Source organism: Gekko japonicus, unplaced genomic scaffold (genome assembly GCF_001447785.1).
Source record: "Gekko japonicus isolate JY-2015 unplaced genomic scaffold, Gekko_japonicus_V1.1 scaffold2019, whole genome shotgun sequence".
Taxonomy (NCBI): domain Eukaryota; kingdom Metazoa; phylum Chordata; class Lepidosauria; order Squamata; family Gekkonidae; genus Gekko; species Gekko japonicus.
The window spans coordinates 111,401-128,677 of NW_015177079.1; positions in this window are offsets into that span (position 1 = coordinate 111,401).

Below are 17,277 nucleotides of genomic sequence, written 5' to 3' on the forward strand. Positions count from 1 at the left end.
TCAGCAGGACCCATCAGAGGATCAGTATGGCTTAGGAGGCCAGACGGCTGTTCTGCCCACACACTTAGGTAGAATGAAACTACTTTTAGACCTGGCAGCCCAGCCTTACTTATATATAGGTAAAGAGGTGCCACTAGAGCCATCTTCACATTATGGCGAGTGTGTATACAGCCTGCATTTGGTGCATACATTGGATGGTATGAAGGAGCCAATGTACATTTCTGTGTGCTTGTTCTGGTCTTTAGGATATGAACCCAGTTTCCATTAAGAAATGAGAGGTACTATGCACTCTTCAGGGTAGGTTTTTAGAATAAATAAATAAAATACCAAACAAGCAAACTAATTAAATTATACAGGTTTTTAAGGTGACACCACATTGTAAATTGGCAACGTCTCATTTTTAAAACCGAACTCACCGGTGGGCTATGATGGTTCTTAGTGGTTATTAAAGAAGCATTTTCATATACTTAGAAGCATTTCGAAATGCCTTATTGGGGCGTTCCCTTGAATTTTAAAGCAATGGATGCCTCCCTGTTCGGGTCTGCTTGCAATGTTCGGGTCTGCTTGCCAAGAAGCCAAGGCACTAAGAGGATTGTTCCGGATCTCCTCTAGTGTTGTTTCCACAGTTTGACAATCCAGGGGATCTGGGACCAGATCAGAGATGCTCTCTTCTGACATAAACTTTATACAGTGATAATTCCAGGCCTTAGTTTCTTATCTTTCAGGGTGCTGGGTTGCCAGAAGGTCTGAAGGAAAAGAGTCTTGTCTGTTTAATAGAGACTTAATGCATGGAAATGCACCGATATAGTTTTGCATGGCATAAAGGTAAAGATCATCAATGGATAATTAACATCCCTTTAAAGGGAGGGGGCTTCCTTTGCTACCCAGGAATATAAATAAGTTATTTCATTTGATCAGTACAAACATAGCCCTATGATCACAATGACTGTGTAAATGCAAACATTGCTGTGTAAAGGTAGGGAAATTTTTAAAGCATTCTATGAAGGTCTGGGGGAAAGGGAGCTCAAGAGGACCAGAGGCAACTTATTTTCCTGGCAGTGAAATAAGAGTCAATTTTGCAACCTGGGGTGTTGCTGCTTGTCAAGTGATTAAGACGGTTGCCATTTTAGGCATGTGGATAGAACACCACTGATCAGGGGCCCCCTTTGTGGTCTAAAACTCAGGCATTGGGCAAGTCGTGCCTTTCCTGGGATGAAGTTTGGGACTTACTCTCCTCGGTCAGTGCCGCTTTCCTGCAACTGCCTGGGCTATGGGTTCCCTTGCCATGTGGTAGTTTCAGTGGGACCTTGTTCAGATCAGGACTTTTGCCGATCACTGCACTCCAGTTTGGGGGTGGCGCTGTGGATCAATGAGCTAGTGGCGATCTTTCGCCTAGCATTTGAAAATGGAATTACGAAGTTTAAAGTTATTAACGAGGTTTTGCCTTTAGGTGCTGCTGGCCGTGGGACAAGACAAAGAGTCAATGTCTGCGGCCACAGCCTGGTCTTTTCGGCCACCCACCGGGTGGAGCGGAGAGGGCCCAGAGTGCGAACAGTCCGGTTGGCAAGGCCTTTGGGTGACAAGCTGAGGCTGTCCTTGCAACGATAAGAGCAAGGTGGCCTGGAGTGCAGATGGTCTGGTCGGCTATTCTGCTTCACGATGAATGACAGAGACATGGTGCTACGTGTGGAGACTGACCTTGCGATGATAAGAGCAAGGTGGCCTGGAGTGCAGATAGTCTGGTCGGCTATTCTGCCTCGCTATGAAGGGCAAGGCCCTGGTGTTACATGCGGAGGCCGACCTTGGAATGATAAGAGCAAGGTGGCCCAGAGTGCAGATACTCTGGTTGGCTATTTTGACTCGCTATGGAGGGCATGGCCCTGGTGTTTCAAGCGGAGGCTGACCTTGCGATGAAAAAGCAAGGTGGCCCGGTAGTGTGGGTGTGGGGTCGGTTATTCTGCCCCACCATGTATGGCGCAATGGGGAGACCCCCACTAGGCGTAAAGCCACCCGCCAGTTGAAGAAGGTCATGGAGGGTGGTAGAGTTCCAGGACCCGTATAGGGCTGACAGGGTGCACCTATCAAACAAGGGCAATGGGTTACTTTTGCTGGACTTGTGGCAAGGGATTAGGTCAACCTTGGGTTTTTGGTGGGGAGCAAAGACCAAAGCAGAGGCTTGGTCTTGGCTGTGGCAGGTTGGTGCGGGCAAGAAACCGGAACCGGTGTGAACCTTACGGCAATTTTCCCCATTAGGGAATGGGGTCATCAGGAACTGCCTTCGGATTTCTAAGGTCCAGGGTGGGGAATGGTGATCACCTCCTCTGGGAACCTCTTAGGGTATGCTCCGCCATGCAAGTTGTCAGGCTTCAGGCGCTCCCAGGTAGTGACCAGTTTGCTGGGCTGCCTGTCGCAAGCCAGACCGATGGCCCAAGACCGGAGCTTAAAATCTCTTTCAGGTTTTCACCTTTCTGCTCAGAAATGTTCTGAAATCTCTAGACATATGCTGATTTTTCCATTTGGAGGGATAGCAATTGGTGATTCTCAGAGATTTATCTTTTCCCACCACCTCCAGTCTTTGTTCAAACTTTTTGGACTTCAGATCAACTTTTTTCAGCTTCTTATTTATCTTCTCTGTTTTTGCTGAAGTATCTTGAAGCTCCTTGTACATCATATCCATTTTCTGGTTGAGAGTGGTCATCTGGTCCACTAGAGGGCGCAGGGCTGCAGCAATCATTTTGTGGAAGTCTGTGGCTGTTTCCGGTTTGGTAACTGGAGATGATGAGCTGGCTGCTCCTGTAAGTTTCGCTTTTGCCACAATTTTTTCTGCATGCTGCGTCATTGTTTTTACTTAGTAGGAAGTTTTAAAAAGTCTCTTAAGGTCTCTTTAAGTCTGGAAATATCGCTTTGTTTCTAATCTGCACCTCACTCTGTCACCATTCCCTCTTTTCAAGCCGCCCTCACCTCCCACTTTAACTCAGTCTGTTCGGGATGGGGATTTCCCCCCCCCTCCGCCACTTGTTTGGGGCTTCAGGTCAGCTTTACTACCAGCAATCAAGTGGAGACTCGCTAAATCGTAAGTTTACTCCCATTCTTACTTGCGTTCATTTCTGTGGTAGGGAAGATCGGTTGAGGAGGGTCTCTTCTGCGCTCGGTCCAGTGTGCGCCTCTAGGTACCATTGCTGGCTCCGTGCCACAAGGACCTATCGGGGCAAAAAGCTGCCTCCATCCCTTGGCATTCCGCCTTGGGAGAGGCACCTCTTGCGTCCCAGGCTGCAACCCTCCTACAAAAGGTTGCAGGAGTCCAAGATCAACTTGGACCCCTCCCCATCGGCACGTTTGCGGGCCGCTCACATCAGAGCAATGATGGAGTGCACCCACTTGCAAGTCGCCAAAAACTGGAAACTCAATTTTATTCTATTTTCTTAAGGTAATTCTGCATTTGGTCACTTCTACAAGCCTTTGTGATGAAGTGTGCTATACATATAATAATCTATAGAGATGAGGGATTGAAGAATGTTTAGTGGGGTTATCAGATGGCACTCTTATTAAAAGAATTCCTAAGAGTGAATAAAAACTCTCTTGAAAACAGGCTCTGGTAATGAGTGTGAATTAATGCCAAGGAAACTGCCAAATGATACATGCTTCCCTAAGGATTGGTTCCAATTGGAAATCCATACAGTTGTTAATGTTGCCAGAAGTAGCAGCAATTTCTCTTCATGTTGTCTGCACCATTCAAACTGAAAAGACAGTAGCTAATATGGGGGGAGAGAGCTGTGGTTATTAACCTGAAACTTGACCAAAGACATGTTTGTGCTCTTTATCACTTCTAGATTCTTGTAAAGGTGTGAGGAGCCAGTGAGATCCAGATAAAAGTAATGTATTAGGACCAAGGGAAAGTGGGTTCTCTCAGCTTAGCTGCTCTAAGATCCTTGGCCTAAGTTACTGAAAAGTATGCAGTTACCATGAGTAAACAGGATATATCAACAATTTGCCTCAAGGGGATATTGGGCTGTATCTCATCCCTCTGATCAGCAATTGTGAAGCCTTCCTCCAGCTTAAGAAGCTTTCTTTCTGTGAAGAAAGAGCCACCAGGCAAGCTTCAAATTTTGCTGAGCAGGGTGCTAGAATACATGTCACTAGGATGCTAAATGAATAAGGTTTTCAAAACTATTTGCACACTGGAGAAATTTATTTTTTCTGCCATTTTTATTGGACTACTGCTTTAGTATCTGTATTATTAATATGTTTACATGCGCTCTGCATTAACAAAAATTTTAAAAGTCATACAGAACATGTATGGAGTAATTGATTAATTCTAGTATTCAGATCCTTCTTGATTAGCGCAATAATAGGCAGATAAAGGACAACAAAATACTAATCAAATCTCTACCAATGTAACAAAGGCAAATGAGTATCCAAATGGCAAAGTAAAGACAACAACCTCCAGCATTATCTCACATCACCAAAAGACTTTCTAATGCCAAAGCAGATCAGATTATCAAAGCCAAGTATTATAAATACAATATGTGGGAAAAGGGGAACGGTACTGCAACCTTATTTGGAGGAATGAAGCATTTAACATTTACCCATGTTTGTTCACTTAACAGTACATGTTTAAAGATAGCCATTGAGTTGAATGTAAAAGCCACATCTTTACACAAGGCAGTAGAATGATATTTAGAAAAGTATCTTGCAATGTGAATCAGCTCCGATACATACAAATCACTACTCAGTGAGTATGCATAAGATACAGTGGCAGTTTCTGTGAGAGCTGAGTGCTGGAGATGCAGAAAGTAGATGCAGAAAGTACAAATCCTTGCTCAAAGAAGCTGTCATAGCTGCATCTGTGAGTAATCCTCAAAGAGGGTAAACTGCTTGAGAGACAATTCATGTTTTTGGCAGTTGATACATGTGGGTTTGTGGTGGTGGAAGGAGTTTATGATAACATTGTGTAGTTCTAAAATATATAATTTCAGTGTTGTGCCTTTTTATTATTTTGGGTTACTTATTCTTCACTTCCTCCTTATCTCAGGTAGCCTATCACCACATGTGTGTATGTTTTCTCCTTGCAGTAGCCCCTGCTGCAGTTGCTGCTCCATCTGGAGGCCTTGCAGCATCGTGGGTGCTCCATCAGGTGCTTGTTATGGGGAGGGGGTTAGGTAAACCTAGGTGTATCCTGAAGACTCGAGGAATAGTCTCGCTTGCCCTGACCACCTGATGCTGCTCAAATAAGAAGGGTAATACACAAAGGAGATCACACAGCAAGTAGCAAAAGCCAAGAAAAGAGCTATGCACCAAGGCGCTGAAATTACAAATTGCTAATATATTAATAAACAAATCAGAAAGGTACAGATATCCAGGGGTCGTTTCGTAGAAAAAGAGCTAGGGGAACTCATTAGCATAACTCATTAGCTAAGGCCACACCCCCTGACATCACCGGAAGTGTGTCATAAGGCCACACACCCTGACATCACCGGAAGTGTGTCATAAGGCCACACACCCTGGCCTCCTCCTGGCTGAATGAGGGCCGGAAGCGGGGTGGCTGGAAGAGGGGGGGCGGGGCTTCATCATGTGCCCCGCCCCCCGTACCTCACCCGGGGGAACTGCGATCCCCCGCGTTCCCCCCCGAAATGACCTCTGCAGATATCCTATATCTCTGCAATACCAGCTTGTTGATGCTTTGGAGTAGTTTACCAGAAGAAAATTTTGACTGGTTGCCCGTTTATATGAACTGTATATTCCTTTTGTAGGAAACCTTTGATACATCTATGTCTTAGATGTTTATGAAACATGTAATAGTTTACTGTCTCTTGAGAAAGAATATTGAAACGAGGTTACCAATATCCAGAACCTTCATTGGGTTGTCATGGACTGTCATTGTAGAATTTATACAAGCCACTATTAGAAGAATTTATATCACTACTGGAACTATTTAATGTTTATATACTTTATTTAGGACCTTTACAAAGAAAAGGGGTTGCATGGAGGAAAACCAAGTAGCTCGTCACCGAAAAGATGGCAAGCAGGAGCAGTGCAGTGCATTTTGTAATGGCCAGGGTGCCCCCACCCCCCAACACCTAAGACCCTCTGATACGGCCAGCATCAGGTCATGTGGGCACAAGCTTCCTGCATTCACTGCCAGCCCACCCCCTCCACCTGACAAGAATTGCCATGGCCACCCCGTCGTTCCCCCCTCCCCGCAGTGCTGCAAACAGTACCTTGGGTGAGTCTGAGCCCCGGCTTTTTAGAAGGTAAATAAGAATCCTATGCTGTAAAGACAAAGTTGAAAAATCCATATTGTGGGTTATTGTGAGCTGCTACAAAAGGAAAGAGGGCATGTTTTGCTCTGCAGAGGACCGTACAGGCTATGTGGTCTTTTGGCGGTGCTTCCACACTCACATTGTGGGGCTGTTTGAGAAACAGACTCACTGGCAGTCTTTAAGCAGCGGCTGGACAAACACTTGTCAGGGATGCTCTAGGCTGATCCTGCATTGAGCAGGGGGTTGGACTAGATGGCCGTATGGCCCCTTCCAACTCTGTGATTCTATGATTCTATGTTCCAGATAGCATCTCAAAAATTATTTGTAAACTTCCATATTTACACATCTTTCACCAGCAATACACAGTGAGTAGCTGGAAGTAAATATTTTAATCCTACCTGTTGGTAAATTTCTTTCTTTCTTTCAAAAGAAAACCAGTGTATTATAGTGGCTAGAGCAGTACAGCAGTGGCACCGGCTCCATGGATCACAAGGACCCACATTCACAATTTCTATCAAACAGAAGAGCCACTTAACTACTATATGTCCTGTGCACCAGCCCATCAAACATACACCTACAATAATATAACAATTCAATTTTTAATATCACTGTATTACTATAGCCTTTTAAATTTCCAGAATACTTCTGTGCAAGCTGCTCATGGGAAATGGGAATAAAATTACCTCCACCCTAGTGTGGTCAGCTTGCTCTTTTCCTGGGTGGCTGCTGTGGTGGAGGTGGTGGTAGGAGTTGTCTCTTCTCTGTGGCCATCTTATTCTCCTCCTTGCTCTCTTCCTGGCAGCTGTCTGGATGCAGGAAAGAGAATACAGAGGCTGCAGAGAAGGGTGGTGGTGGTTGGAGAGAATAGGCCCTTTACTTCCATCCCTAGCATGAGGATTCCAGCTCAGGGAAGTTTGTACCTTACTGGTCCTTGAATTCCAGCGACAATTCTTATTTCAAGTTGAGAACTACCAGTCAACTACAAGTCTTAGCAAGCAACAACCTGGCTCACTTTCCTGGAACACAGGGCAGGTGACACATTGGGGAATGGAGCCCAAAACAGCCACAAGTGGCATGTCAAAGAACTACTGAGCATTGTTGGGCTAGACTGTTGGCCTTAGATAAAGGAAACCTAGGTTCAAAGGGCAGTCTCTTTTCCCCGCTCAACCTAATCTACCTTGCTGTGAAAATAAAATAGGATGGGAAGTAGCCATATACATTGATCTGGGAGAAAAGAAGGATAAATATGTAATAACTAGATTTCCCAATATGACACACAAACAGATACCCCTATTGGAGTACTTACTATCTCCTTTCTTTCCCTTAAGACAAATACAATAAAGTAAAATAATAATAAAATAAAATTTAAACATTATTTTGCTAGGAAGTATTCAGGGAATTTTGTATGCAAGACAGCTGAAAGGTGGCTAGCTTTTAAATACAATATCTTAGTTAAACCAAATCTGTTGGTATCACCAATTTCTTACTGAAAAACCCTCAAGCATCCTGTGGCTTATTGCACAAAAGACCATCCTTACCAGAATGCCTTAAGGATACCACATCAAAGTATGAAAACCTTATGTAGGCATCTGCTCCCCCATTTTTTTTTTCTTATTCTAAGTACCTTTTGCAGCAAGCTGAAAGACTTGGACTTGTTCATTTAGTATCTGTACACAGTACACAGTCAGCCCTCAGATTGCTTTTCAACTCCTACTCAGTCTTCCCTTCTTTTAGATCCAGTTGTATACTGAATCTCATCATAAGGATCTAACTCAAGTCCCCATTCACCATTGCTACTTTGGGAGGCTGGGAAATACAGAGGAAGAAAGAAGGGCAAACTAGGTGTTAAGACCACCCATCAGAAATAGCCTATTGAACAGTTTCTTTCTCTTCCTTTTCCCTTTCCCTCTCTTAGCTCATCAAAAGCATCCAGGTAGGCACATGTCTCTGTGAGTGTTTGACTTCTTGCAGCTTCTGCAGCTTCCCTGGAAGAAGATAAGGAAAGCTATTTTATTGTACATTAATTACTTTATGCACAGGTGCACAAATGAACTTAAAATAAAAGACCTTCACCAAGCGTTGTGAAGGTTGAGAATGTTTCCCTGGGTGCATGGAAAATATGCCCTGAACTTCCAACCCATTACCTGCCATCTCTGCCTGAGCTGCACAGCAGCTGCTTTCAGCACCCATGTCTGTCTGTTACCAGGGCTCTACATACAGCTGGTCAGCCTGTGAGGAACAGTTCATGTTGCTCCATCCAGAGGTCACAGTAGCTAAGGAGATATAGGTCTTGCCCTTGTTCTATTACTGGATGCTAGTGGGCAAACATGTTGTCCTTAGCCTCAGCCAAGGTCAGTACCTGCTTCATCCTCCCAGCTAGCAACTGTCCTCATCCAATTCTTGTCCTCTTCCCTGGTTTCCTCTCAGCGCCCCCCCCCTTCATGTGGAGAGTGCCATTGTGTGAGATGGGGCTCTTTCCTTCAGAAAGTGGTCCTCTCTATCTCCTTTATATTTCCCCCAAGAAAAAGGCTTTAAAAAAAAAAAGGCACAAGTCTACAAAAAAGTAAGAAACAATACAGGACATGCCAGTGTAACCAGAAAACGGAAGATATAAAAACATCCCCAGTAGCCTCACAGATCACTTTTCTGGTCAGAATCCATACATGACATGCTGTCACTGCAGTTGCATTTTAAATTTAAACTATTGCCTTTGAAAGTAGCAAGATAGAGACAAGGGAAACACAGCAACGGTTTGGGAGTAACATCATCTGTTACATTACAACAACATAGGAAACCCCCCCTCATATAGACTGCCTCCAAAAACAGACTTCAATATCTACTCCTTGTTGTACATAGTAAGATAATTTCATGAAGAACGGACTCAAAAATTTAAGTTAGTAGTCTGTGCTTAAGTTTCTAACAAGCAGTGAGAAGGTGCAGGCTTACTTGCAAGTCTCAAGTGTACTTTTCTGTGGTAAATGCATCTAGTTTGTAGTTCAGCTTGCAAGCTTCCTACAAATTGTAATAAATCCATTGAAATGCTTGTTTGCATTCAGACTGTTTGCATGTGTTCTCAGTTGGGCAAAAAGCAGATTGGGCATGCAGACTCTCATGCTGCTCTCCCTTGGTTTTATGCCCACCCACTGCTGCCACCATGTCTTCTCCCTACCTGCTCTGAGAGCCAGTTTGGTGTAGCGGTTTGGAATGTGAACTCTAATCTGGGAGAACCAGGTTTGATTCCCCATTCCTCCACATGCAGTTGCTGGTGTGACCTTGAGTCAGTACAAAAGTTATTTCAGAGCTGTTCTCTCAAGAGCAGTGTTGAAGAGAGCTCTCTCAGCCCCACCTACCTCACAGCATGTCTGTTGTGGGGAGGGGAAGGGAAAGGAGATTGTAAACCACTCTGAGACTCATTTGGGTAATGAAGGGTGGGGTATAAATCCAATCTCCTCTTCTTCACAACAAGAACATGAAACATTTACATTTCACAGTGACTGGTTTGCAAATGTGAAGGGTCTCCCTCTGTCCCTTACAGCTGCCTGACGAGATTGTCATTAACAGGAAAGACTCCAGATTAAGAATTATTTGGGCATGTGTGTTCTTGCAATGCTTTGCCACAGCTATCAATACAAAAACAATATCCTGCCTAAAGAAACATGTACTACTTAAAAAACAGATTGGCTATTAGTGATGAGCTTCCCAAAACCTTTTTTTTGCTGGATCTACTGAAGGAGCACACCTATCCATGTTAAGAAGGCACATCCTCCAAATTAAGTGTTCACTCAGTATATCCAAGATGAAATTGACCAATCGTTTCAAGGACTGAAAGCAATAATAAATTTCATTTCAAGTTCCTAGGCTTCTAGCTGCAGAGCTGAATTGCTCAGTACTATTGCAGGGCTCAATGTATTGAAACTGACCAGGATGTTCTTGCTATTTAATCTTCAACACCCTAGGTGAGGATTCATTATGTATTAGTTTGGAGGAACACAGCTCTGTGACCAGGGCTTTTTTTGTAGAAAAAACCCAGCAAGAACTCATTAGCATAATAGGCCACACCCAACAGCAGAAACCCATTAGCATATTAGGCCACACCCCCATGTTACCAGAAGTGTGGTCATCCAGCCACATCCACCTTTTGCTTCTTATTCTGTTTACCTTGTTTGTTGTCAAAACTCGGGGCTTTTTGTGTAGCAGGAATTCCTTTGTATGTTAGGCCTAATGTAGCCAGTCCTAATGAGTTCCTGCTTTTGGGTGTGGCCCAGGGGTCATTTCCTGCAGGAGCGCACAGGAGCGGAGCTCCGGCAGTAAGGAGCCCAGGGGGTGGGCACATGCAACAAGCCCCGCCCCCTGCTCCCAGCAGCCCTCAGTTGGGCCACTAGGAGCAAGAAGCAGCCAGTTGCAGAGGCCCCCCACCGGCCCGCCTTCAGGTACAAGCTCTCCCTTCTCTGTGAGGACAGATCAGCACGTTCCCCCACCCCCCCAATAGCTAGCAATCCAAAACAGTCCAGTGGCACCTTTAAGACCAAGTTTTATTCAGGTACAAGCTCTCCCTTCTCTGCGAGGGCAGGTTTGCACATTCCCCCCCCCCCGAGCGGCGCCCAGCCCAAACCACTATTATGCTAATGAGTTCCTGCTGGGTGTGGCCAACTTGGGAGCCAGCCAGAACTCTGTTCCTGTGCGTTCCTGCCCAAAAATAGCCCTGTCTGTGACTAAGAACTTGAATTGGAATTTATCAAAGCTTTCTTAGCCATAGATTAAAGAAATTTTTTGTGTGAGCAATGAAAAGAAAGGCTTGATTCAGTAACAAAATGAGCATTTGAACATGTCCATCTCATCTTTTGTGATGTTCTGAGCATCCCTGAAAAGTGTGAAGAAGAGATGCAAACCTCTAAATACACTGTGCATATGCTACAGAACTGCAGATAATTATGGTTGTTCTCTGTGACTGGTTGTAAGAAACCTGCCTGCCTCCTGAAGGGGGAAGAGGCACCCACTTTTAAATACTTAAGACAGGGTGTCAAGAAAGTACAAGGGGTTGGAAGCAACAACTGTAAGGGCCTATTTGGAAGTTATCTGTTCAGCAGTATAAATCTGATTAGCTTATTCTAGGTTTTATTATTTAGTGTGCTTGATGGACAGACAATGCTTTAAGCTACTGTTTGTTGTGAAAGAACCAATTAAAACAGTGGAAGTTTTTTGGAAAAAACCCTACATATATAATTAGATTGTTTTGCTGACAAAGGAAAGTTATTTTCTTTAGCTCAAATGACTACTGGGGGGGGGAAGTATTTTGCGAGAGCCTGCACACTGAACATTTTTTTTTTGTATTGCTGTTGTCTAAAAACCACAAATATATTTCAATAATTAACCAAGGGATGTCATTTAGCTGATTACTTAGCCCAAATTCTTTGTCTGAGTAGCTTTTCAGAGTATATTTCACCCAGAGTCCCATAAATCTCTTGAGACTTCTTCACAGGAGGATGTCTGGTAAACTATGGAGTCATTTGAGGTTGTTAAGGTGTTACCCATTGGGAAAAGCTTCCTAAGGGACAACAGGGGGTTAACAGAATTCTCTTGGCTCTAGTTGCAAGCATTAAAGTGAACTAGGTGATGGGAAACAGAGCTCAGCTATTTTAAACTCATAGCAGAGATCTTTCTCTGCTTTCATAAGAATTTCTTGATAACTAACTGGATTCCATCCTCATTGCATATTTGAGCTTTGGTAACAGGGGAGAGGAAAAATACATTTTTATTGTTATTTGAAAATATATTCTTCTGAATTTTTCATTTGCACGCCTCAGAACAGTTCAAAATAATTTATCTAACTCTCCTTTGACTCGCTTCATGTATTTTACATTCATCCTCTCCTCCACTTTTCATTATCCCTCTTTTCAGTGCCCTTGTCTGCTGCTTTATCTATGTTAGTCTTCATAGAATTCTTCGGCCACAATGCAAATACTATTTCAAAAATAAGTGTTTTCTCTCTTCTCTGTTCTCCTTAAATTATTTATCTTTCTTCCTTATAGGATACATGTTTTATTTACTTTTTTACTAGAATATTTTTACTTCTCTTTCCATAATTTATATCATATACTCTCTTCTTCCTTCTATTATTCAGTATAGTAAATCATTGCAAGAATCCATTCCTAGGGAAGCAGCCCATTTATCATTGTCTTACATGACCATCTTGGCACTTTTTCCAGGTGGCCTCCTATGCAACAAGCTCTCTGAACTAATCCTCAAGGAACCATACTCTGTCCTTTTTTAAAGACCCCCCCCCCGCCCACACACACACTACTGGCATCTTGCTCCTCAAACTGTGACTTCAGTATAAAATGATTTCTTGCTGTTCCTTCCCCTCAACCCTGGCAGTCTCTCAGACTTTGAGGTTCTTCAGCTGTAGTCTCGATATTTCATACATGAAAACAGGGGCACTGCTATGTATGAAGTAATGGTGGGGAATAGTTTGGCAGCCCAGTATAAAGTGGTGGACAATGGGAAAACATCCAACATGCATTTCACCTCTACAGTTGCCTTCCTTAGTCCATTCATCCAGTATGTTCATGCCAGTAGAAGCAATACCATAACAGTTGGGCTTGTGTATGGGATGGGGGGTTGTTTCTGCATTTATTGTTGTTTAGCTTTAGTGCTCAGGACAAATGGCAAACTAATGGTAATGATCAAGATCACAATAATCAATGTGTACTGAACTACATCAACCTATAGAAGCCAGCTTCAAAACCTATGTAATCCAAAGTGGCTTTTCATATTAATTTATGAAAAAGTATACAACATACTTTTACCCAGTAGAGGCTGGATTGTATGAAAAGAAAAATAATATTTTTCTTGTTTTCTTTCAAGCCATTAAAATCTGGTATATACAACAGTTTTAAAATGGCATCGATAATGTTTTTGTATGGAAGACTACATACATAATACCACAGGCATAAAAGATTGTAGAATTTATAGAGGCCATAACACCACCCAATAGGACCACCAACAGAAGGTGAAATGATATCAGTTTGGGAGAAAAAAAGAGTAATCTCTGTATTTTAGCAGGCTCCATATATCAATCATATATTAATCATTTGCAGTCATACTGTAGTCATATTGCAGAAAGAAAGTTTTATGTAATTACCTGGTATTGTATAATTACAATTCTTGTTGGCCTGAAGTGATTTTAAAATAGAATGTTAGAGCTAATTCTTCTTTGAAAAAACGAGTTTCCTGGACTTTATCTTTTCCCAATTTTGCATCTTAATTAGTGCATTTGTCTCTGTGATTTAAGATGCTGAATTATGTATGGGTTCAACAGAGTTCTATGATGAAGGACACGTATTTGAGTGAGCATAAGACCTGACCTGAAGGCGCTTTCCAGCACTTTGTCATTTAGTACAGGAAAGGTTGGTTAGGTTACAGTGATACATGAGCTTTCATGTTCTGAACTGAGCAGCACGGTCAAGTTTATCCTGTGATTTTCATTAACAGCAAGCAGTCCTTTCTTATAGTTCACAAAACAGATGCACTGCAGTCACCCAATTACTGATTTTGGATTAGTCCCACTATTTTATTTATTGCATTACATTTATAAATTGCCAAATCCCCACAAATGTGGGGGGCTCTAGGTGATGGACAAATTTAAAATGATTAAAAATTATAAAACCATATCCAACATATTACATACAGTTAAAACAAGTGGGGAATTTGTGTTTTGTAGTTCCCTCCCATTCCTGGTTTGTGAGTGCTTCATGGGCATGGGGAGGGAATAACTCACAAGGGATAGGAGATTCAGGAAGGATAGGGTGCCAGCCATGATATAAAACTGTCGCTGTCCTCAACCAAATGCCTGGCAGAACATCTCTGCCTTACAGGTCCTGCAGAATTGCATAAGATCTCGCAGGGCCCTTGTCATGATCTGGGCTGTGCCTCCAGAGGCCTACTAGGCCCAGGGAGCCTGTGTAGCAGTAGGGGAGGCTGGGCCTACAAATCTCAGAAGGCCTTGGGAAGTTTTGGCATCAATTTTGACCAATAGGGAAGAAGAGGGCTGGGGAATAAGAGAACTGGTACAGCAGGGAAAGCTGTTCTTCTTCCCAGAGGGCAGAGCCAGAAGGAAGGCTGCTGTGGGAAGAAACCCTCATCCTGAGGGAAGGGTGAGTAAGGCCACTGCAGATAGTGAGCTAGGGACAGTATATATTTAGGCACGTTAGGGCATTTGATTTCTTTTAGTTTCATCCATTTACTGTTATTATTCCTGCACCTTGTTTGTTTGACCTCCTATAAAATAAACTATTTTCATTGTTCACTCTGCCTGGTCCTCACACCTATTATTCGTGTACAGAAGAAGGCAACTAGGATGATTAGGAGAGTTGGAGCACCTTTCCCTATAAGGGATGTAGTGATGTAGTGATGGCCACAGGCTTTAAAAGGGGGAAAGATTCATGGAGGATAGGCCTATCCTGTGGCTGCTAGCCATGTTGACTAAAGGCACACATGGGACTGTGTGAGAATGGGCCAGCCATGGAGAAGAGCTAGCAAGCTTTAAAGAATTTTCTAGATCCCAAGAGTGCTCCCCCTTCCTTTCTATTCGGCTGTGGATTTCCCACTCAAATTATCGCATGACCACTAGGGTCTTAGTTCTCCTTCTGCTGCCATAAGGACTGAAGTGTAAGGTAGTGTCAGTTATGCTGCCATATTGTTTATGGACTGAGGGGGCACCAGCCTGACCTGCATACGACTGGGTGACACATTGTTTTCTCTGCATCGCTTCTCCTGTTATCTGTAACCTTGTACCACTGTCTAGTTGTAGTGTCTTCGTATTAATCAACCGTGTGACTGGTTTCGTTTCCCAGCTCAGCTGCATCGGTTATTCCTTCCCACCCACGGGAATCATGCCGATTAGCCGACAAGTGGGGGGGGGGGAGTTTGAACTCTGTATATCACAGTAGGCTTTCCCTTTTGACTCATTCCTAACAGTGCTTGTGTTCCTGATCAGTAGTACTGACAATAAAGTATATGCTTCTTGGAAGACTGTGCTCCACTTGTTTGACTGTTGAACCTGACATTCTGTTAGGAATCACTCTCTCCTTTTTACCCGTCTCTCTCTCACCAAGATGAGCAGGCAAGAGGAGAAAATCATACCGACAACGACTGGGAGTGAGATTCCTACAACCCAGCCTGATATTTTGGTGACTACCGCGGATCTGGTAATGACCATGGGGGTCGGGACGGTCCCGAAGACCATGTCCTCCCACATCTTCATGACCCCAAAAGCGTTGGGGTGGACGTATGCCCCGGGGTCTATGCAGTGGGGCCAATTCAACCCAGACTCAATGGAGGAGACATATGTCCTCACGAAGGGCCCCAGACGTGACAGCCATTTTGATGTCAAAGTCCTGTGGGAGGGGGACTACCAGCTCTATGGGGTGACGTCAGAAGCTGCAACCAGAGACTGGGTAACAGGGTGGTCAAAAATCCGCAGTGGTTGGATTTCTCCTAGTGAGGGGGAGGCCGAGTTGACCCACAGACTAGAGACATTGGAACGAACCCAGCAACAGATGGTGCAGGAGTTCGAGGAAGTGATCCTCTCCATCCCGGAGATGGTGGTGCGAGCGATTCAAGCCAAACGCCAGGTGTTGCAGCTTGCCCCGCCACCAGCACAGGTACCTCCCCCCACCCTTGCTGCTGGAGCCAGACAGCTGAGCCCCGCAACTCCCCGGACCTGCGGGACCACAACCGCCGGTGCCAGGAGCCCCGCAACCGCCGGGTCCAGCGGGGCCGGACCCAGGGAGGTGGCCTAGGAACCAGGTTACTCCCTGACTGAAGGACCTACTCGGGGCAATCTTTGATGGTGAGCCAGAGAACCTGACTTATTTCGTGATCCGAGCCATAAAATTTGTGGAAAGGTGCGGCCACCTGTTCCGCGATGATGGTAGTAGAGTGGATGTCATTGCTTCCCGCCTGCGAGGCCCCGTGGCCACTTGGTATGTAGGGTTGCACACCTCCCGCAGTCCTGAATTAAATAGTGTGGATGCTTTTATGTGGCATTGCGTGCCCAGTTTGAGGATTGCAATGCCGGCACGAAGGCTCGTGTGTTCCTCTGTACCCTTAAGCAAGGTAAGAGGTCGGTCCGTGCCTATTCGACTGAGTTTAAGTGGCACGCCACCAAGATTGGGTAGCAGCCCAAGTGGGGAAGGAGGGAAGGATGTGTGCCTGCACAGAAGACCACCCGATGAACAGCAGTTACAGATAAGTGCAACCCTGTTTTCATCTTCGTGGTATCTGTGTAGTCCCACATGGGAGAGTAGCAAGTTTACTGATTGTAATATTGCTTTTCCTACAGCCACTTCATTCCTGGAGTCGATATCCATAGAATAATGTCTTATGAGAGTAGATGGTGTGGACCACATTACTGCTCTGCAGACATCTTGGAAAGGTAGTCTCACTGCAAAGGCCGATGAAAAAGCCTGTGCTTTTGTTGAATGTGCTCGTAATATGAGAGGACATTGTATGTCTGTTGTGGAGTATGCAGTTTTAATTGCAGACACTATCCACCTGGACAGCGTTTGCACCAAGGCTGCCTTACCTTTGTTGTGGCCTTCTCCTATGGATCTGACCAATTCCCATCAAGTCTCAAATCTTTCATTTCTGGGCAAGGTAATTGAGAGAGTTGCAGCAGAACAGCTCCAGAAATTTCTGGATGAAGCATCAGTGTTGGATCCATTTCAATCCAGCTTCTGCCCTGGCCACAGAACAGAGATGGCACTGGTCACCCTCATGGATGCTCTCCGCAGGCAACTGGATCGAGGCGGGTTGACACTGCTGATATTGCTCGATTTTACAGCAGTGTTCAACACAGTCGATTGCGACCTGTTGACTCACCACCTCACCAATGTTGGATTTCTTGGGATAGCCTTGCAATGGTTCACCTCATTCTGCCAGTTTTGGGGACAGAGGGGGGTGCTGGGAGGGACAGTGTCTCCAAGGTACCCACAGGAATGCAGGGTCCCCCAAGGAG